This window comes from Ceratotherium simum, chromosome 24 (genome assembly GCF_057802395.1).
Source record: "Ceratotherium simum simum isolate JZ-2026a chromosome 24, ASM5780239v1, whole genome shotgun sequence".
Taxonomy (NCBI): Eukaryota; Metazoa; Chordata; class Mammalia; order Perissodactyla; family Rhinocerotidae; genus Ceratotherium; species Ceratotherium simum.
The window spans coordinates 26,019,600-26,041,835 of NC_141923.1; the positions used below are offsets into that span (position 1 = coordinate 26,019,600).

The window sequence follows — 22,236 nt, forward strand, 5'->3', positions numbered from 1 at the left end:
AGACCACGCTCCAGCCCCAGCCGCCTGCGCCTCGGAGGCCACCTGGGGTGAGCCACCTGCTGCCCTCCTCCAGCTCTGGCTCTACCGGCACGCAAGACTGCGCCACCGAAGTAGCCAGTCCACGCTTCCGCCCACAAGCCAGGCTGGAGAGTCACCGCAGAGGGGCGGGGCACTGCCCGTCACCGAACCACGTGGCCGCGCGCCGGGCTCCGGTGACAAGGTCACCGGCTCACCGGCGAGGGGGGTTCCCTCCCGGCGGCCCGAGCGGAGCCGGGCGCCCGGCGCTTCCACATTGACTCCCCCGCGCTCCCCGCGCCCTGCGGCCCTGCATGCCCGGGCTCTGCGCTGGCCTCCGAGGGGCTGCTCCTACTCACCCCGAGGGAAGCAGAGCCGCGGCGCCAGGCTTCCTGCCGCAGCCGAGTGCCCGGGGCTCGCAACTTTGCTCTCCACCACCCTCTGCGCCTAGTTGAGCCGAGGCGCCGCGCGGCCTGCCGGGACTTGTAGTTCTTCTTGGTTCCCGAACCCGCGGGGCCACCGGCCGAAGAACCGCCGAGGTCCCCCTGGGCAGCTCCACCGCGGGAGGCAGAGGGGTCACAGACACTTTACCCATCAGATGGCCTGTTTCTTTGCTCGGGCTGCAGACAGAATATCCCTGAAAACTTGTTTTCAAGAGGCTCTCCAAGAGGTCATAGATTCGTGTTCAGTGGAGGATAGAGTTGTGGGTTTGTGTATTTTAAATAATGTATTAATTAGGGCAAGTAAGCAAGGAAGAAATTTGCTGACAGTTGCTGAATAGTAAGAATGTGCTGATTAATCTTAGTTATCTTTGGCCCGCATTCATTCATGCATTGACCTTTATTTATCGACTGTTTACTTATAAGATGTTCTTGGGCGATATTCATCATTCATTCATTCATTCTACAAACATCTCTAACTACTTTGTGAGGGAACAGAGATGGGGTGGGGGATTCATCTATCAATTCAACACAATTCAAATCAAATTTCCTACAGGATTTTTTTCTGGACCTTCACAAACTAATCTAAAATTTATATGCAAAAACAAAGGGCAAAGCATAGCCAAAACACTCTTGAAGAAGAGTCACATGTTTCAAGGACTTGCTCTTCCGTATATCGACATTTATTATAAAGCTGTAAAAATTAAGACCACGTGGTATTAGTATAGGGATGGGCAGAAGGGAAAAGTGAAACAGCCTAGAGAGCTCAGAGACAGATTCAGGCATTCGTGCCATCTTCATGTATGACAGAGCTGGCATTATAGATCAAGGGGGAAACATAGATTATTCAAGTATATGAGCCGCAACAACTGGTTATCTCTTGGATGCCTAACTCACCCCATACACAAAAACTAATTCCAGGTAGATTAAAGATGTTAAAAGGAAAACGCAAACTCAGAACTTTTGAAAAAAAAGTAAAGGAAAACATCCTAGGAACTCAGGGTAGGCTAACATCCAATGCCAATCATCCTCTTTTTTGCTGAGGAAGACCGGCCCGGGGCTACCATCCGTGCCCATCTTCCTCTACTTTATATGGGACGCCGCCACAGCATGGCTTAACAAGCTGTGCGTCGGTGCGCGCCCGGGATCCAAACGGGCGAACCCCGGGCCGTGGCAGCGGAGCACGTGCACCCAACCGCTTGCGACACCGGGCCGTCCCCAGCTAATAAATATTATATATATTCATATATATGCTATTATTTATCAAGCAATTATATTGCCAGATGCTAGTCTAAGTGCTTTAAGTATATTTTCTCATATAACCCTCATGATATATGAGATAGATATCATTATTATCCCCATTTTATAGTTGAGCAAACTAAGGCACAGAGAGTTAAGTAACTAACTCGTCCAAGATCACTCTGTAAGGGCAGAGCTGGAATTCTGCCCCATGAGTCTGACTCCAGAGCCCACGTTCTGGAATTGGCAGCCCGCTCTGATCATAGATGTATTAGAAAGGGAATCATTTGAGGCAAATGTCTGAGGCCAAAGTAAACCATGCCCTGAGGCCTTTGAGCAGTTTTAACAGGAAGTAGGCAAACTGGCTCAGCAGTAATCCTTTATTACCAACCATTAATTGACCACAGCTCTCAAATTAAGAGGCAGGATGGACTAGGAGTTAGGGAGTTGGGTTCCAGTCCTGCCTGGCTACTAACTGGCTGCTATCCTTGGACCTTGGACCAGTTGTTTTCCCTCTCTGGGACTCAGAATCCTCTTTTGTAAAGTCGTAAAGGGATTTTATGGGCAAAACTTGAAAGGCTCTTCTAACGTTCACATCCGTGATCCTTTGAGTCCCATGATCCTTTGAGTCTGTAAGCAATGTCCTACCTCCTACAGACTGACATGGAGTCACGCTTGAGTAAGCCCCTGTGCTGAGTATCCTCTGCATCCTCCCCAAGGTCCTCTCTCTATCTTTCTCTGCCCTGCCCTGTGCCTAGGAGGCTGACTAGCACAGGCTTCATCCCCAGGGCTCCCCTGCCCTCTGTCTTCTGGTTGGGTTTGGCCAGTGGTAAGCCACTGGGATGGGAAGGCCAAATGAGAGAGAGGCCCAGATGTCTGTTCACACACACACACACACACACACACACACACACACACACCCCTTCCTGTGTTCTGGCAGAGGCTGGCTTCCTCTGCTGCCACAGCTCCTGATGGGGCACTTCCGCGCTAGCCCCAGCTCTCGTTGGGCTACAGGAACACCATTCCCACACCATGCCCCTTTAGATGTAGGGGTGGTGATGGCTTCCTGCTGTGCTAATGCCCAGCTCCTTCCCCTCCACATGTTGGTTCCCTTAACTGTCCATGCCTCCTCTAACCAGTCCATTCATTCAACACTATGCATTTAAACTCTTGAATGTGCCATCTATTTTCCATAGGACTGTGACTGCTACAGCCCCCTTGGTGGTGAGGTGGCTTTCCTCCTGGTCATTGCTACCATGACATTGGAAATCTCTCCACATGTTATGAACCAACACAGGAATCCCAGTCCTCCTTTCAAAGTCCTGCAGGCCTCCCCACCAAGCCCTACCACTAGCAGGGGACCTAGAAATAGACACTTTGAGGGTGAGGGAGCAGGATTCCCCAATTCTCCCATAGTGGTAGGAGCATCAACACCAATGTTCTGTTAGCCCAAGTCTCTAAAAACTCTCAGGCTCTTTTGAAAGAGGCAACATGGAGTCCAACAGACCTGGGTTTGAGTCCTGGCTTAAATTCACTGGGTTTGAATCCTGGCTCAGCTGCCTACTGACTGTGAGGGCTTCCAGTGCCTCAGATTCCTCATCTCTGAATTGGGAATAACAATATCGGCCTCTCAGGCTCTCCTGTAAGGATCAAATAAGACAACCTTTGCGAGGGCTTAATACAATGCCTGGCACATCCTAAATAGATGCTCAGTAAATGTTAATTCCCTTCTTTATTAGGCAACTGAGAGGAGGAGAGGGGAAGCCACGAGAACAATTAGATGAGGTGAAGTGGCTTCTGCAGAAATACCATACCACCTCCTTCAGTTCTCCAGTGGAACAGCCAGGGGCTGGTATGGCAATGGACCAAGGCAGAAAAAAAAAAGAAAAGAACAACTCATCAGAAACTAGGCTTTTGTCAAAAAAAAAACAATGCTCAAACCCAACTGCAGCAGGCAATTAGGGAACAATAGCTAAATACTTTCTATAATTAGAGAGAGAAACCATCGCAAGTGATCAGAGCGCCTTTGTCTGCACTGACCCTCAATACCCAGAGAAGATCTTGGCTCACATGAGATGGAGACTGGGGATCTTTGTGTCTTTTTTAGTTTTCTTGAGAAATTAAATCTCACACCACCCTTCTGTTGCCAAGAAAGGAGAGCAGAGGAGGCAGCGTGGACCCTCTCATCAGAAAAGAAAGGAAATTGGAAATGTGCCTCATGTCAAGGGCTAATTCAATCCTGAAGGAGGAAAGGGTCTTACAGCTTCCCCTGAGAGCTATGCCACCCTGGTCCTACTCTGCCGGATGGGGAGTGAGTGGGTTAATGGGGAAGGGGGTGGGTTGGCACTTCTGTAGGAAGAGGCACTTCTGTAGGAAGAGGGATTTGAAATCCAACTAGCACATTCCTTTTGCTAAAATCTGAGAAGGAGCAAATCCTTATCTTCAACAATGGATATTCCAGACAAAAGCAAAGGAGAGGATATTCCCATAAACATTAGTGCTAGGGAATTGCTTTCTTGGTCTTGACAGAAGGACCAAACTAGCTTCCTCGCCCCAAATCTCTATGCTTGCCCAGGCACTGCTATTCTCCACGGCCCCCAGGTTCCAAACCCCGGCCATCCTTTTCTCTTCATTCTCCTCAGTCCCTCATCGCTAACTCAGCCTATTGACACTTCCTTCTATCTATCCTTCCCATCTTGCCCTTCCTCCCCATTCCTACCACCGCAAGCACTGTAAGCTCCCCACGCATCCTATGTCTAGACTTTTCCACAGACTTCCATCTGGTCCCCCTTCCTCCAGACTTCTCCCCCTCAAAGACATTCCACAAAACACCACCTAAAATGCTGCATTCACTATGCCATTCTCTACACTGTGAGACTCTCTACACTGTTTAGACTTTCTAAACTGTGCTACAAGTGCCCCTGGTTCTACACTAGATGATTTTAGGTAGTGTAAATCACAAGGTTAGTGTCCCGTGGAGGTCCCCTTACCAGGCCAGTACCCGCATCACTCAACTACTGCTAACAGATCACAGCCGCCCATCCTCCAAAAACTTGACAGGGCTGAAGGGAGCTGCCTTATCAGGAAATATCTGGAAGGTTACGCCCTCACACAGTCCCACATCATGCTTTCAGGAAGGTATTCTCTTTCTTTTCTTTTTTTTGTGAGGAAGATCAGCCCTGAGCTAACATCCGTGCCAATCCTCCTCTTTTTGCTGAGGAAGACCGGCTCTGAGCTAACATCTATGCCAATCCTCCTCCTTCCCCCCCCCAAAGCCCCAGTAGATAGTTGTACGTCGTAGTTGCACATCCTTCTAGTTGCTGTATGTGGGACGCGGCCTCAGCATGGCTGGAGAAGTGGTGCGTCCGTGCATGCCCGGGGTTCCGAACCCGGGCCGCCAGTAGCGGGGCATGCGCACTTAACCGCTGAGCCACGGGGCCGGCCCAGTATTCTCTTCCTTGAATGCTGAGATGCTACAAACTGTTTCTTTGGGACAAAACAAGATCAGTCTTGGAAAATCTGGAACACCTGCAGTTCAGTTCCATGAGAAGCCATGGAGATTTTGTTGTCTCCCACTCCCTGCCTGGAGGAACAGTTATGGCATCTACTATGATCCAGGTACCGAGCCACTATTAAGCACTAGGCCTTGTTTTGAGGATACTGATATAAATAAGATGATGTTCCTGCCCTGCGGAGAAATCTACAGCCTGGTGGTAGACACAGATTATTTTTTTTTAATTTTACAATCAATTTTAAAAGTGCTATATAGACATATGCGTAAAGTAATACTGGTGGGGTGAGGGGGAGCTCCTCTGTTCCTGTTACAATGGAACGTAATGAAGTTCAGGATTCAGCAGCTGGGTTCCGGTGTGGACTCTCCCACTTACTAGCTGAGAGACGCCAGGCAAGTGACCCATGGTGTCTGCTGGCAAAAAAGAGCAACTGAAATGCCCTTTAGAAGTCTGGAAGGACATACACCAACTTAATGGACATTGTCTCTGATAATAGGATTGCAGGTGGTTTTTATTTTCTTCTGTTTGCTTTTCCATTTTTAAAATTTTCCACAGATGTAGTGGTTAAGTTCATGTGCTCAGGGGCCAGCCCCGTGGCTTAGGGGTTAAGTGCTCACACTCCAATGCTGGCGACCCGGGTTTGGATCCTGGGCGCACACGACGCACCGCTTCTCCAGCCATGCTGAGGCCACATCCCACATGCAGCAACTGGAAGGCTGTGCAACTATGACATACAACTATCTACTGGGGCTTTGGGGGAAAAATAAATAAATAAAATTTTTAAAAAAAGTTCATGTGCATGGAGGAAGATGGGCACAGATGTTAGCCCAGGGCCGTCTTCCTCAGCAAAAAAAGAGGAGGATTGGCAGATGTTAGCACAGGGCTGATCTCCTCACAAAAAAAAAAAAAAAAAAAAAGTTCATGTGCTCCACTTCGGCAGCCCGGGGTTCACAGGTTCAGATTCCAGGCACAGACCTACACACCGCACATCAAGCCATGCTGTGGCAGTGTCCCGCATACAAAATAGAGGAAGATTGGCACAGATGTTAGCTCAGCAACAATCTTCCTCAAGCAAAAAGAGGAAGATTGGCAACAGGTGTTAGCTCAACAGGGCCAATCTTCCTCACCAAAAAAAAAATTTCCACAGAGAAAAAAATCCTTTTGAAATCAGAAAAAGAGAGTCACTAAATTTTTTAAATGTGGTTTAATTCTCAGAAGTATGCTCTAAGGTGCACTCTTTTAAGGCATATCTCCTCCTCCCCCTACTTCATCTATCTGTCTATCTGTCTATGTATCTATCTGGCAGTGTTCCTCAAAGGGTAGTTTTAGGGACCACCTGCTTCAAAATCACTTGGAAGTTTTATTAAAATACACATTCCAAGCCCTACTCCCTGGATTCAGACAGTTTGGAGGGGGCCCAGAAATTTGTATTTTGACAAGCTCTTTTTTGATTCTTTTTTGCACCATAAGCCTGAGAACCATTGTTAAGGTGAATGAAGCATTCTATTTACATTAATTTTCCAGATAACTAGGGCTTATCTACCTATATAACTTTTTTAAAAGTTTTACACATCCTTGTAAAATAAGTTTGCTGAACAGAGTTATAAAAAATCACTTTATTTACCACCCCCTAGTACACAGACTGTCCCACAAAAAGAAACCAGGGCTCCTTAGAGAAATGACTTGTTCCAGACCTGGGGATGGAAATGTATAAGATGATCCTGGAATATCTTGTCAAACCAAAAGGCATGGAAATTATCAAATACTACTGGGGTTGGGTCAAAAGGACTCAGAAATCAACATGAGGACCCTCCCACTTGCTAAAGATGAAACAGTTTGATCATCAGCTAAAAACATCAATGGATTGAAGCACATCAAGTATCTTTACCTCCAAGAGTTTATAATGATACTCCAAAAAAAAAAAATAGTCACCTCTGAAGAATGCTAAGAAACAACCTAATTATTTTTAAAACTGGTCATTAAAGAGAAAGAATCAGGCATTCATTCTCTCTCTCTTTTGTGATCTGTTCCAAAGGGTAATCAAATAGTTGATGAAGGGAAAATTTTCTTTTTTAGACCAGCCCTGAGCTAACATCCGATGCCAATCCTCCTCTTTTTTGCAGAGGAAGACTGGCCCTGGGCTAACATCCATGCCCATCTTCCTCCACCTTACATGGGACACCGCTACAGCATGGCTTAAGAAGCAGTGCATCAGTGTGCGCCTGGGAGCCAAACCGGCGAACCCCGGGCCGCCGCAGCGGAGCGCGCGCACCCAACCGCTTGCGTCTCTGGGCTGGGCCCAGGAAAATTTTCTTTTATGGAAGTATTCCAGCTGATAAATGGAAAATGGATGATAGACTTAGAACATCACCAATTTGCAATTCCTAGTGATTTATGGGTGTAGCAATGATCATAAATGGCTGCTAACATCCCAAGAAAGACTGCCAGAACTTGGATCTTCCTGACAGAAGTAAACACCACCATCTGTAAAGTTGCTTTGTCCCTCCATCACCCCACCACAAAAACAAAGCAAAACAAAACCTTGACTCTGATCAAGCCTCTAGATCTAGTGAAGAATTTACAGGAAACAGAGGAGGAACAACCTCATGAAGATACAAAATCGAGGCTATAGGAAACTCTAGCAGGTGAATAACCCAGTTTCTTCAACAAAATATTGCATGAAAAAAATTAAAGAGGCAGTGAGCCAGCCCTGGTAGCCTAGTGGTTAAAGTTCTGCACTCTCACTGCTTCCGTGGCCCGGGATTCATTTCCTGGTTGTAGAACCATACCACCTGTCTGTCAGTTGCCATGCTGTGGCAGCAGATCACATAGAAGAACTAGAAGGACTTACAACTAGGGTATACAACCACGCACTGAGGCTTTGCGGAAGGAAAAAGAAATTAAAAAGATAGAGAGGGAACCTATAAGTAAAAGAGGTATGAGACATATCAACCAATCATAATGGACAAACCTTATTTGGATCTTGATTCAAATAAGCAAACTCTATATATCTTTCTCTCTGTCTCCCTCTCTCTCAATATATATATATATAAGCAAATATATATATATATATTCAAAAAGCAAAACCAAGAACACATATAAAACACACAAAAATTTTTAAGACAATCAGGGAAATACTGACACTGATTGGATATTTGATGATGTTAACGAATTATTTTTTACATTTAGGTGTGATAATGGTACTGTGGTTGTGGTTTTTAAAAAGGAGTCCTATCTTTTAGAGAAACATGCTGAAATTTTTACAAATGAAATATGATGTTTGAGATTTGCTTCAAAATAATCCGGGGGAGGGAGTGGGAAAGGTTATGATGGACAAGATTGGCCCTGTGTTGAAGATTGTTAAAGCTGATGGTGACTTCGTCAGGTTCATTTTTCTATTTTCTCTACTTTTGAATATGTTTGAAATTTTCACAAATAAAATGTTCTGGGGCCGGCCCCGTGGCTTAGCGGTTAAGTGCGCGCGCTCCGCTGCTGGCGGCCCAGGTTCGGATCCCGGTTGTGCACCGACGCACCGCTTCTCCGGTCATGCTGAGGCCGTGTCCCACATACAGCAACTAGAAGGCTGTGCAACTATGACATACAACTATCTACTGGGGTTTTGGGGGAAAAAAATAAATAAATGTTCTGTAGGTTCATGGTTGAAACTTGAAATTTTCAGAAAAGTAAAAGAAGAAAGTTTAAATTATCCATAATCCCACCCTGCAGAGATAATCACTACTATTACTTTACAGTACATCCTTCTAGCCTTTTAAATAATATATATAATAGAAATCTTGCTGTGAATATTGTTCTCTAATCTGCTTCTTTCACTTAAGATAGTATATTTGCCTTGTCATTAAAAATTCCAAAACATTATTTTTAGTAGTTGCAATACTATTTTAGTTTCTAACACTTATTTAATCAAAACTCTACTTTTGCTACTAAAAATTTTGCTGCTATGGGGGCCAACCGGGTGGCGTAGTGGTTAAGTTCATGTGCTCTGCTTTGGTGGCCCGGGGTTCGCAGGTTCAGATCCCGGGAGCAGACCTGCACACCATTCATCAAGCCATGCTGTGGCAACGTCCCACATACAAAATAGAGGAAGATGGGCACAGATGTTAGCTCAGGTACAATCTTCCTCAAGCAAAAAGAGGAAGATTGGCAACAGATGTTAGCTCAAGGCAAATCTTCCTCACACACACAACAAAACAAATTGCTACTACGAACAGCCTTGAAAATCTTTATTTTGGGGCACCACTCATTTTTAAAAAGTAGAATTAGTAGTTAAAAGAATAGAAACATTTTTAAATATTTAATACATACTGCCAAACTGTTCCATAGAAAGCTTATATCCATTTATGTTCCTGCCAGTAGTGAGGGAGAATTCCCCTTTTCCCAAAACCTTATTCTTCTGGAAGCTTTCCCTATTTCATAAAGAATTCCAAGTCAAAATAAGAACTGATAAGTGTGGGAGCCAGCCAGAATCCTATTAGCTCTGTGACACTGTGAGAGTTACTTAACATCTCTGGATCCGGGAAAAGAATAACATTGGGGGGGTCACGGCCATTGAATAAAATTGTAAATCTAATGATATAATATCTTATCTGTACATTTCTTAGCACAATGCCTGCCTTGGTAACCGTTAGCTATAACTATCATCATTATCATCATTATTATTACATATTGCCTTCCTATAAAATAAAATTCATAGTTTTTGTGACAGCTGTTTTCCTTTTCACGAAGAGGCCTTTTTACTTGCTTCTGCATTCAAGCCTCTATTTAAGATAGTTTATGGATAAGTTTGGTGATATAATGGTTAAGATTCAGTGCTCTCACCACAGCCCAGTTAGTTTCCAGTCGGGGAACCACACCACACATCTGTCGGTTGTCACACTATGGCAGCTGCATGTTGCTGTGATGCTGAACGCTATGCCACCAGGATTTCAAATACCAGCAAGGTCACCCATAGTGGATGGGTTTCAGTGGAGCTTCCAGAATAAGACAGACTAGGAAGAAGGACCTGGCCACCCACTTCTGAAAAAATTGGCCACGAAAACCCTATGAACAACAGGGGAGCACTGTCTGATATAGCGCTGGAAGGTGAGAGAATGGTGCAAAAAGACCAGGCAGGGATCCACTCTGCTGTCCACAGGGTCACTAGGAGTCAGAATCGACTGGATGCACTAACAACAAATGGAGAAGTTAGAATGTTATTGGCTGCCTCCAAAAAAACCCCCAAGTCAAACAGATACAGCAGCAGCACCCAGAGGTAAGAAGGATTCAGAAGACAGGGTCTGACTCTGTCCTTAGCGATTCCCCTGGGACTGCCCTTCTCTGACTGTTGTTTTCAACCCCATACCGATGTCCCTAGAATAAGGCAGCTGTCAAATAAAAGAGATGTAACTAAAGCTACGTGCTTCTTTGTTCACTTCCAGGTGGAAAAAGAAAGAGTCACTGCCCACTATCCTCCAATTAGATCTTTCGACGTATACTGATTGGGAAAACTGTTGCTTATTTTTTCATTTTTCATTTTTTTTTGGTGGAACTTGATAAGCTGATTCTTAAGTTAAAAGGCCAAGATGAAACACAGTATTGACTAAGGAGAACAAAGTGAGATGACTTGCTGTAAGAGGAACAGGGTAAAGAGCCCCAAACAGATCTATGCATATGGATACTTGCCACAGGACAGATGTCGCCTGCAGATCAGTGAGGAAAGAACAGACTTTAATAAATGCTGCTGGGTGGGCCGGCCCCATGGCTTAGTGGTTAAGTGCGCCCGCTCCGCTACTGGTGGCCCGGGTTCAGATCCCGGGCGCGCACTGATGCACCACTTCTCTGGGCTGCTGGGGCCGGCCCCATGGCGTAGCAGTTAAGTGTGCGTGTTCTGCTGCTGGTGGCCCAGGTTCGGATCCCGGACACGCACCAATGCATCGCTTGTCAGGCCATGCTGTGGCAGCGTCCCACATAAAGTGGAGGAAGATGGGCACAGATGATAGCTCAGGGCCAGTCTTCCTCAGCAAAAAGAGGAGGAATAGCATGGATGTTAGCTCAGGGCTGATCTTCCTCACAAAAAATTAAAAAAATAAATGCTGCTGATAAAATAGAGTGTCCATGTAGAAAAAATTGAAATTGCACTCTTATCCCACATCATACACAGTAGTCGATTCCAGGTGGAACCGACCTATGAGTAAAAGGGAAAACTATAAAATTTTACAAGATAATACAGGAAAGCATGTTCAAGATCGTGGAACAGGGAAGAATTTCTTTTCTTTTTTTTTTTTTTTTTTGTGAGGAAGATCAGCCCTGAGCTAACGTCCATGCTAATCCTCCTCTTTTTGCTGAGGAAGACCATCCCTGAGCTAACATCCGTGCCCATCTTCCTCCACTTTATGTGGGACACCGCCACAGCATGGCCTGACAAGCGGTGCATCTGTGCGTGCCCAAGATCCGAGCCCGGGCCGCCAGCAGCGGAGCAAGCACACTTAACCACTACGCCACGGGGCCGCCGCTGGGAGGAACTTCTTAAACAAGACCCAAACAGTACTCACCATGATAGAAAAGATTCATAAATTGGCTTACCTAAAAATGAAAATTTTCTGTTCATCAAAAGATACCACCATTGGGGGCCGGCCCTGTGGCCTAGTGGTTAAGTTCAGCACGCTCTGCTTTGGCAGCCCGGGTTCGGTCCCAGGCACGGACCTATGCCACTTGTTGGCGGCCCTGCTGTGGTGGTGACCCACACACAAAATAGAGGAAGATTGGCAACAGATGTTAGTTCAGGGCAAATCTTCCTCAAGCAAAAAAGAGGAAGATTGGCAATAGATGTTAGCTCAGGGCGAATCTTCCTCAGCAGAAAAAAAACAAAAAAGATATCATTGTTGGAGCAAAAAGACAAGCCGAGCAGTAGAAGATACTTGCAATAGACAAAGGACTAGTTTCCCAACCAGAGGGAGAATTCTCACAAATTGACCAGAAAAAGACATATAAACCAGTTAGAAATGGACAAGAGACTTGAACACGAACTTCACAAAAGACAAAACCAAAGGCACTTCCCTCACTAGTCGTCAGGGAAACGCAAATTAAAATTGACACCATCCTTACATACCAGATGTAAAATGTTACAAGATGAGCATATCAAGCATTGGAGCTGGGAATATAAACTGAATTAACCATTCAGAAACGGTTTGGCACTATGTGGAGATAGGAAGATCCTCATACCCTATATCTCAGCAATCCACCCCTAAGTGTATACCCTAGAGAAACTCATGCCCAAATATTCAAAGCTGTATTATTCATTAATAGCCCCAAATTGGAAACGGCGCAAATGTTCATCAACAGCAGAACAGATAAAGTCTTGGACGGGTCAGCCATTACCCTCTCTAATAAAAATAAGTTAATAATAATAATAATAATGGCTAATACTTTTAGGGCACTTACTAGGTGCTAAATATTGTTCTAGGGTTTTAATATATAAATAATCATTACAAATACTAATCAGGATTTACTATGCACACAGGTACTGTTCTAAACAGGCTTCACAAATAGTCATTTTATCTTCACACTTAACCTGTGAAGAAGGTACAATTATTATCCCCATTTTTCCAAAGAGGAAAGTGAGGTCAAGAAGTTAACTAACTTGCTCAAGATCACACAACTAGTTAGAGGTAAAAAGTAGGGGATAAGAGGCAAAAGTCCATTGTGGATTCCAGTTATCTCAGAGGGACTCAGAGAAAACTTGGAGCAGAGATTTTTTTTTAATAATAGCTTTATTGAGATATAATTCATATACCATAAAATTCACCCCTTCAAAGTGTACAATTCAGTGATTTTATTACATTCACAAAGTTTTACAACCATCACCACCATCTAATTTTAGAACTCTTTCAACGCTCCAAAAAGAAACCTGTACCCATTAGCAGTCGCTTCTCTTTCTCAGTCCTCTCTTTCTCTCCTCTCACCCCAGCCCTGGCCGCAGGCAACCACTAATCTACATTCTGTATGGATATGCCTCTACGGATACGCCTCTTCTGGACATTTCACATAAACGGAATTATATATCTGGCCTTTTGTGACTGGCTTCTTTCACTTAGCATAATATTTTCAAGGTTCATGTATGTTGATTTGTATATTGGTACTTCATTTCTTCTTATCTCCAAATATTCTACTATATGGATATACCACATTTTGTTTACCCATTTATCAGTTTATGGACATTTGGGTTGTTTCTACATTTTGGCTATTATGAATGATGCTGCTATGAACATTGTATACAAGTTTCTGGGTGAACATATGTTTTCATTTCTCTTGGGTATATACCCAGGGGTGGAATTTCTGGGTCATATGGTAACTCTGTATTTAATATTTTGAGGGTGTCCGGCCCAGTGGCGCAGCAGTTAAGTGTGCCCACTCCACTTCGGCAGCCCCGGGTTCGCAGGTTCGGATCCTGGACGTGCGCCGGTGCACCGCTTCTCAGGCCATGCTGTGGCGGCGTCCCATATAGGGTGGAGGAAGATGGGCACGGATGTTAGCCCAGGGCCAGTCTTCCTCAGCAAAAAGAGGAGGATCGGCATGGATGTTAGCTCAGGGCTGATCTTCCTCACAAAAAAATAAAAATAAAAATAATTTTTTAAAAAGTTCTCAGAGTCTCCCCACTATGAAGAAAGTTACTTTTCCTACGGGCTAACTCACCTGCCCATTCAGAAGGGCTTCCATTCTCATGTTGAGAGGAGATTCCTTCTCTCTCCACTTTTCTGGATTTCTCCCAGAGAACACTCTCACTTCTGGAGGCTTCTCTTTATTGTCCTGGGAGGAATTTACCTTGCCTTTGTCAGAACAGCAATTTAGGGGTTGTTTATTTTGTAAAGGGGTGTAAATTCCACCTATCACACAGACTCTGACTTCTATTATTTAAACACTCAAATATTCTCAGCCCGTCATCTGAAGGAGTAGCCCTATATTATTGTCGGTGTGTAACTGGGTGATGAATGTAAAGACGCCTTCCATTAGGAGCCTGTTTTGATGGGATTTTGAGGGGTGGTCCCCAGGGGTACATGTGTGTCTGGTGAATCAAGGAGAATCTAAGGAAGTGAGTGCAGCTGGAGCTAGGAGGGCTCAGCCATTGACTGGGTTCAGTCATCTTTTCTCTGCCAGTGATGAGAGAGCCAGAGACACCACTCCCTACTGGGAGGGGGTCTGGGTAGAAAGGTCAAAGGCTGGTCAATAGATCAAAGAAGAGACAGAGGCTGCTGCTGCTACCTCTGAGCCCTTTCCCATGCTGTTCCACCTGCTTAAACAGCTCCCCTACTCCACCCACCACCCAAACTTCTGCCACTGTCCTTCTGGGCCTCACCTACTAACGGCACATGATCTTGGTCAGGTGACATTACAGGAAGCATCCTCTGAACCCCCAGGCCAGGTTAAGTGCCTCTCCTTGGTAGTTCCAAAGCATCTTGGGCTTACCTCCAGCACAGCACTAATCACACTGTGATGAGGTTACCCTTTACACCAGGGGCTGCAAACTCAAATGCTCACAGAGGCCAAGAAGATAACAGAAATAAGCGAAACAGGTCAGACATGATAATAATCCTGGCTTTTAAACCAAAACAAAGACTTCATCCATTTTTCTTCAATCATGCAGTTCCTTTGATCTATCTTTTATTTTCTTTCGAGAGCACCACAGGTACATGATGAAGCATTTCACTTCTCTCTATAGTAAGAAAAACAGTGCAACAGCAACAATGAATGGCCACTGACCCCCTCAGATGCAACAGGGAGGGGTGGGGACTGCGGCCCACATTCCCACATTGGCAAACTGCCTTCTAGATAATTGCTGCCACGTGAGAATGTAGGCCCAGCATTGCCAGCTCTACGGGTTTTCAAAAGAAGCTGGAAATCCAGATTTTTATTAAAATCTCCCAATTTTTAAATGTCTGCAACTAATTCACAAGTTTTAAAGCATGTGTGGACAAGCAGAACACTTCTCAAGGCCAGATTCAGCCCACAAAGCCCCAGATCTACCAACCCCCTGGTCTTTAGGACTTGAGTTGTGCAGTATTTAACTCTGAGTCCCCCAAATTAGCACAGGGTCTGGTATGGAGAAAGCACTTGATAAATTTTTGAAGAAAAACACCTGACATTCATTTAGTCCTGTGAGCCAAGCATTTAAGCACTTTGCATTCATTATCTCATGTCATCCTCACAGTCTTAGGAGGTAGGGAGACTTGCTGAAGGTCACAGAGCCAGGAAGCAAGGAAGGCAGGACTCAAACTTAGGTCTGACTCCCGATTTCTTAGAAAGATAGAATCTTCCACTTGGGAGCCAGTATGGAATAGTGGTTGAGACTATATTCTTTAAGTTAAGTCACTTTCCAGATCAGTCACTTTCCATTTGTCATCTTGGGCAATTTACATAATATCTCTAAGCCTCCATTTTCCAATCTGTAAAATGGGGATAATAAGAGTTACTTACTCATAGGCTGTTATAAGGGTCAAATGAGACAAACAGGCACAGAGGATCTCATCAACAAACAATAACCGTTCTTATTGCCCCAGTGCTTTTCCTCTTAGGGTTATTAAATCACAGCCATCCACACCCACTGCAGCTCCTTAATCCACAAGCGGGCATATTCTAGCGGAGTATCTTGTTACTAGAGAGATGACAAGGAAGTAACGTAAGGAGTCACTTCGGATATCAGATGGCTGCCTTCTGAGCCTGCAGCACACTTGATAGGAATGAAAACGATCAAAACAAATGACAGTGCTCAGGGCAAGGGGCAAACTGTTCCCCTGCCAGGCTGTTCAATAGAAAAAGGAATAGTTATCTTGGGTCTAAAGCTTCATCTCCACTGGAGCCTTGTGTTTCAAATCCCCTTAATGTTAGAGGCGACTTTCAAAAAGAATAATTAAATCTGGAAAGAAATGGGGTCAGCAGGTCTCGCAGTGCTTTAAACAGGAAGTCTCATGACTGGAGGAGGGAAGCAGCTGACTGCAAAGCTGCTCTCCTATGCATCAACCCGAAGAACTGCTCAGTCCCAGCAAGACACAGGAGCACCTCTCACCAAATACAAGTTGACACTAAATTAAGACATCTACAGTCAAAAAATTGATTCTACTCATAAATTGACATGTTTCAGAACATTTTTGGCTTGCTTAATAAAAATGGCTGTTACAGTAGTCCCCCCTTATCTGCAGGAGATTCGTTCCAAGACCCCCAGTGGATGCCCGAAACTGTAGATAGTACCGAAACCTATATATACTATGCTTTTTCCTGTATATACATACCCAGGATAAAGTATAATTTATAAATTAGGCACAGTAAGGGATTAATAACAACTAATAATAAAATAGAACAATTATAACAATATACTATATAAAAGTTATGTGAATGTGGTCCCTCTCTCTCAAAATATCTTCTTGTACTGTACTCGCCCTCCTTCTTGTGGTGATGTGAGATGATACAGTGCCTACATGATGAAATGAAGTGAGGTGAATGATGTAGGCATGAGGACTGACATAGCATTAGGCTACTATTGACCTTTTTTTTTGTGGTGAGGAAGATTGGCCCTGAGCTAACGTCTGTTGCCAATCTTCCTCTTTTTGCTTGAGGAGGATTGTCCCTGAGCAAGCATCTGTGCCAATCTTCCTCCATTTTGTATATGGGACACCACCACAGCATGGCTTGATGAGCGCTGTGTAGGTCCATGCCCAGGATCCGAACCCACAAACTCCAGGCCGCCAAAGCAGAGCGTGTGAACTTAACCACTACTCCACCGGGCCGGCCCCCACTATTGACCTTCTGACGATATGTCAGAAGGAGGATCATCAGCTTCTGGACTGCAGGTGACTGAAACTGTGGAAAGCAGAACCGCGGACATGGGGGAACTACTGTATATTTAGTAACCATATAAAAACAGAGATTGCATTCATGATAACAAAGAAATGAAATACCTAAGAATCAATATCCTGAGAGATGTGTATAAAGAAAACTTCAAAATGTTATTAGAAGATATGAAAGAAGATTTTAATAAGGCAAAACCTAAAAGATATTCCTGAGACATTAAATTGTAAAGATATCAGCTCTCTCTAAGTTAATTTATGGTCAACTCAGCAGCAATCAATATTCCTTCCAGGCTTCTTTAAAAGAATTCAACAAAATAATTCTAAATTTCATTTGGAAAACAAATGAATGAAGGGATATTATATCATACTTTTTATTCACTTATTTATTCATTTTATTAATTTTTCATTTTACTTGACTTTGCTTTCACAGCTTTACTGAGATATATTCCACATTCCATAAAATTCACACTTTCAAAGTGTACGGATCAGTGGTTTTTAGTATATTCATAGAGTTGTGCCGCCATCAGCACTATATAATTTTTCAACATTCCAAAAAGAAACCCAATACCCATTAGCAGTCACTCATCTTTCCCAGCCCCTATCCCCAGCCAACCCAGCCCCAGGTAACCATTAATCTACTTTTTGTCTCTATGGATTTGTCTATTCTGGAAATTTTATATAAATGGAATTATACAACATCTGGCCTTTTGTGACTGGCTTGAACTTTCATTTAGCATAATGTTTTCAAGGTTTCTGTAGTAAAGAATTTAACCTTGCCCAGAGATCTGGCCTTTGTCCTCAGCTTCTGGGAAGTAATCTCTAAGCTTTTGAAATGTCATGCCTAATAGGAGTGTCTTTGTTTGCCTGGGAGCCTTGGGTCACCAGAGAGTCTAAAATATGATTTAGGGTGGGGACTGGCTATATCAAATAGTCTTAGGGTGGTAGCTGGCCAGAAAGACCAGCAGTGTGCTTTATTGTGCCAGCTTTAGGTCACGCAGTATCAGCAGATGTCTGGAGGGGCTGGAGACTGAGATCAGCCACACAGCCAATCAGTTATGCCTACGTGGTGGAGGCCCAATAAAAACTCTGGACACTGAGGCTCAGGTGAGCTTCTATGGTTGGCAATACTCCTGCGTATTGTCCCACATCAATGCCCGGAGAGTAACGCTGTCCTGGGCTACACAGGGAGAGGACAACTGAATGTTCCATGTTTGGAATCTTCCTGGACTCGTCCTGTGCACTGCTTCCCTTGGCTGATTTTTAATCTATATCCTTTTCCTGTAATAAACCATAAGCATAACACCTTTCAGTGAGTTCTATGTGTACTTCTAATGAATTATCAAACCTAAGAGTAGCTTTAGGAACCCCCAAACTTGTAACTGGTGTTAGAAGTGAAAGTGATCTCTTGTGGACTGCTCCCTCCAACTCTACAAGTTGGCTAAACTCACAGAAGGTTCATTCATGTTTTAGCATGTATAAGTACTACATTCCTTTTTATTGCCAAATAATATTCCATTATACGGATATATCACATTTTGTTGATCAGTTGATGGACATTTGGGTTGTTTCTACTGTTGGGTTATTATGAATAATGCTGCTATGAACATTTGAGCACAAGTTTTTACGTGAACATATGTTTTCAATTCTCTTAGGTATATACCTAGGAGTGGAGCTGGGTCATATAGTAAGTCTATGTTTAATTTTTGAGGAACTGCCAAACCATTTTCCAAAGTGGCTGCAGCATTTTACAATCTCACCAGCAATGTATGAAGGTTCCAATTTCTCCACACCCTTATCAATACTTGTTATTGTTGTCTTTCTTATTTTAGTCATCCTAGTGAATATGAATTGGTATCTCATCATAGTTTTGATTTGCATTTCCCTAATTGCTAATGATGTTGAGCAACTTTTTGTGTGCTTATTGGCCATTCATACATCTTCTTTGAAGAAACATCTATTTAAATCCTTTGCCCATTCTTTTAATGCATTATTTGTCTTTTTGTTGTTGAATTGTAAGAGTTCTTTATATATTCTGGCTGTAAGTTCCTTATCAGATATATGATTTGCAAATATTGTCTCCCATTCTGTAGATTGTCTTTCACTTTCTTGATAGTGTCCTTTGAAGCATAAAAGTTTTTAATTTTCATGATGTCCAATTTATCTATTTTTCTTTTGTAACAGATCATGCTTTTGGTGTCATATTTAAGAATCTTTTGCCAAATCCAAGGTCATGAAGATTACCCCTATGTTTTCTTCTAAGAGTTTTATAGTTTTAGCTCTTATATTTCAGTTTTTAATCTATTTTTAGTTAATTTTATATATAGTGTAGAGTAAGGATCCAAATTCATTCTTTTGCATGTGGATATTCAGTTTCCCAGCACCATTTGTTGAAAAGATTATTCTTTCCCCATTGAATGGTCTTGGCACCTGTCTTAGTCTGTTCAGGTTGCTACAACAAAATAGCATAAACTAGGTAGCTTATAAACAACAGAAATTTATTTCTCACAGCTCTGGAGGCCAAGAAGTCCAAGATCCAGGCACTAGCAGATTTGGTGTCTAGTGAGGGTCTGCTTTTGGTTCATAGATAGTGCCTTCCTGCTGTGTCCTCTCATGGTGGAAGGGACAAGAGAGCTCTCTGGATTCCCTTGTATAATGGCACTAATCCCATTCATGAGGGCTTCATCCTCATGATCTAATCACCTCCCAAAGGCCCCACCATCTAATACCATCACATTGGGGGTTAGGTTTCAACATATGAATTTGGGGGAGACACATTCATACCATAGAAGCACCTTTGTCAAAAACCAGTTGACCACAGACACGTGGGTTTATTTCTGGACGCTCAGTTTTATTCCATTAATCTACATGTCTATCCTTTGCCAGTACTATACTGTCTTGATTACTACAGCTTTGTAGAAGGTTTTGAAGTTGGGAAGTGTGAGTCTTCTAACTTTGCTCTTCTTACCTAAATTTTTATTATAAAAATTTTCAGGGGCCGGGCCCATGGCGTAGTAGTTAAGTGCGTGCGCTCCGCTGCTGGCGGCCCAAGTTCAGATCCCAGGTGCACACCAACGCACTGCTTGTCAGGGCATGCTGTGGCGGCGTCCCATATAAAGTGGAGGAAGATGAGCACAGATGTTAGCCCTGGGCCAGTCCTCCTCAGCAAAAAGAGGAGGATTGGCACAGATGTTAGCTCAGGGCTGATATTCCTCACACACAAAAAAAATTTTCATACATATATAGAAAAGTTGAAATCATAGTTCAATAAACACTTATACAGTCCACCCCCATCTAGATTCAACAATTGTTAACATTTTGTTATATTTGCTTTCTCTCTCTCTTCCCCCCTTCCTTTTCTCCACCCCCCCCCACTGTAAACACACACACACATTTTTTTGCTGTTGTTGAGTTGAACTATTTGAAAGCAAGTTGCACACATTTCATTCCCAAACCCTTTGGCATGCATCTCTTAAGAATAAGGACATTCTCCTACTTACTTTCCCCTATGTCATTAATACTCCCAAGAAAATTAACAAAAATTCCATAATGTAGCCTACCCAGTCCATATTCAAATTTTTCCAAATGTTCCAAGAATATCTTTTGTAGTTTTCCCCAACTGAAACAGAATACAATCAGGCTTTTACTCATTACATTTGGTACATCTCTTTTCATCCATTCTATAACTTTTTTCTTTATAACATTGACATTTTGAAAAGTCTAGGCCAGCTGTCCTGTATAATGTCTCTCATTCTGGATTTTTCTGATCATTTCCTCATGCATGTTGTTCCTCTATCTCCTGGATTTCTTATGAACTGGAGTTAGGTCTGACTTGATCAGTCAATTGGGGAAGCATCTAATGTCAGATCATTCCTCTATTAGTGATGCTAAAATGATGATAGCCAGATTTCTCCATTATAAAGGTATGCTTTTTCTATAATCTAGAAGTCTGTAATCTATAAGTCTAGCCTTTTTAACTATACTTTAATACAAACTAATACTTTGGTTTAAAAAACTTTTTAAAGATTGGGAAGGCATATAAACGTGAGGTGGGGCAATGCTACTTTTCACCAGAGCATGAATATAAACAAACAGCAATAACTAAAGCAGAATGGCATCAGAGCACAAAATACTGGCATTACAATAAATAAAAAATTATGTTGTATAGGGGCCGGCTCCATGGCTTGGCGGTTGAGTGCGTGCGCTCTGATGCTGGCGGCCCGGGTTCGGATCCCGGGCACGCCCCAAGGCACCACTTCTCCGTCCAACCCGGGGCCGAGTCCCACGTACAGCAACTGGAAGGATGTGAACCTATGGCATGCAGCTATCTACTGGGGCTTTGGGGGGAAAAAAATGAATAAATAAAATCTTTAAAAAAAAAAAAATTATGTCGTACAGAAGAATAAAATGTTAATTGGAAGATATCCTAGAAAAAAATTGAGTTCAGTTGTCTCACTTTACAAATGCAAAACCGGAAGCTCAAGAATCTTAATAAATGTTAAGGTCACTTAAATTAAGTCCAGAAAATAATTATTTTTTAAATGCTTACTCTATGCTGGACATTGTTCTAAGCTCCTTACATGGTTAACTTATTTACTTGTCCCAACAACCTTATGAGAATAGATTATTCTTACTTTCCCTATTTTTTTTGGCCAGTGAGAAAAGTGAGACAGAGAGAAGTTAAGTGACTTGCCTAGGATGCACAGATAGTAAATACGGGAGCTTGGGACAGGAACCCAGGAAAGCTGACTCCAGAATCTGTGTGTTTAACGGCTCCACCCTATCACCTCACAAGTTACGTCACTTGTGGCTACGGAGCCACAGCTAGTTAGGAATCACGTTAGGCCCTAGGTTCTCCAAGGATGAATCCCACCTTCCGTCTAGAATACCAAGACTGGAGTGAGTCCATTGTTCCTTACAACACAGAGCAGCACAAATTCTGGCCTGCACTGGGCTCTCTATCACGAGCAGGCAGATGCTAATTATCTGTGATAATAAGGGATAGATGCTGCAAGGAAGATTCAGCACAGCTGAACACAAACCCCCTCCCCCACAAAACTGAATAAAGTACCTGGCCTTGGGGCATAATAGTGTATTACTTTTGCAGTAGATTTGCCTTCTTAATTAAGTTTTGCTAAGACTGCTATTAAAGTCAGTTCTTATTCTCTATACACCCCAAGGACAGCAAGGGACCAC

At 43.3% G+C, this 22,236-nt stretch overlaps 1 protein-coding gene across 7 annotated transcripts in view; it reads right to left on the bottom strand.

The window, feature by feature from the left end:
* The window catches only part of ADCK1 (aarF domain containing kinase 1), a 142,355-nt gene that overhangs the window by 113,629 nt on the left and 6,490 nt on the right, over positions 1 to 22,236 (bottom strand). The window contains exon 1 of one of the 7 annotated variants that reach the window (XM_087448114.1): positions 375 to 480. The exons of the other annotated variants lie outside the window; for them this stretch is intronic. The gene's annotated coding sequence lies outside the window, so the exon portion shown is untranslated. Of the gene's footprint in view, positions 1 to 374; positions 481 to 22,236 lie in introns of those variants that run through there. 7 annotated transcript variants of the gene reach the window in all.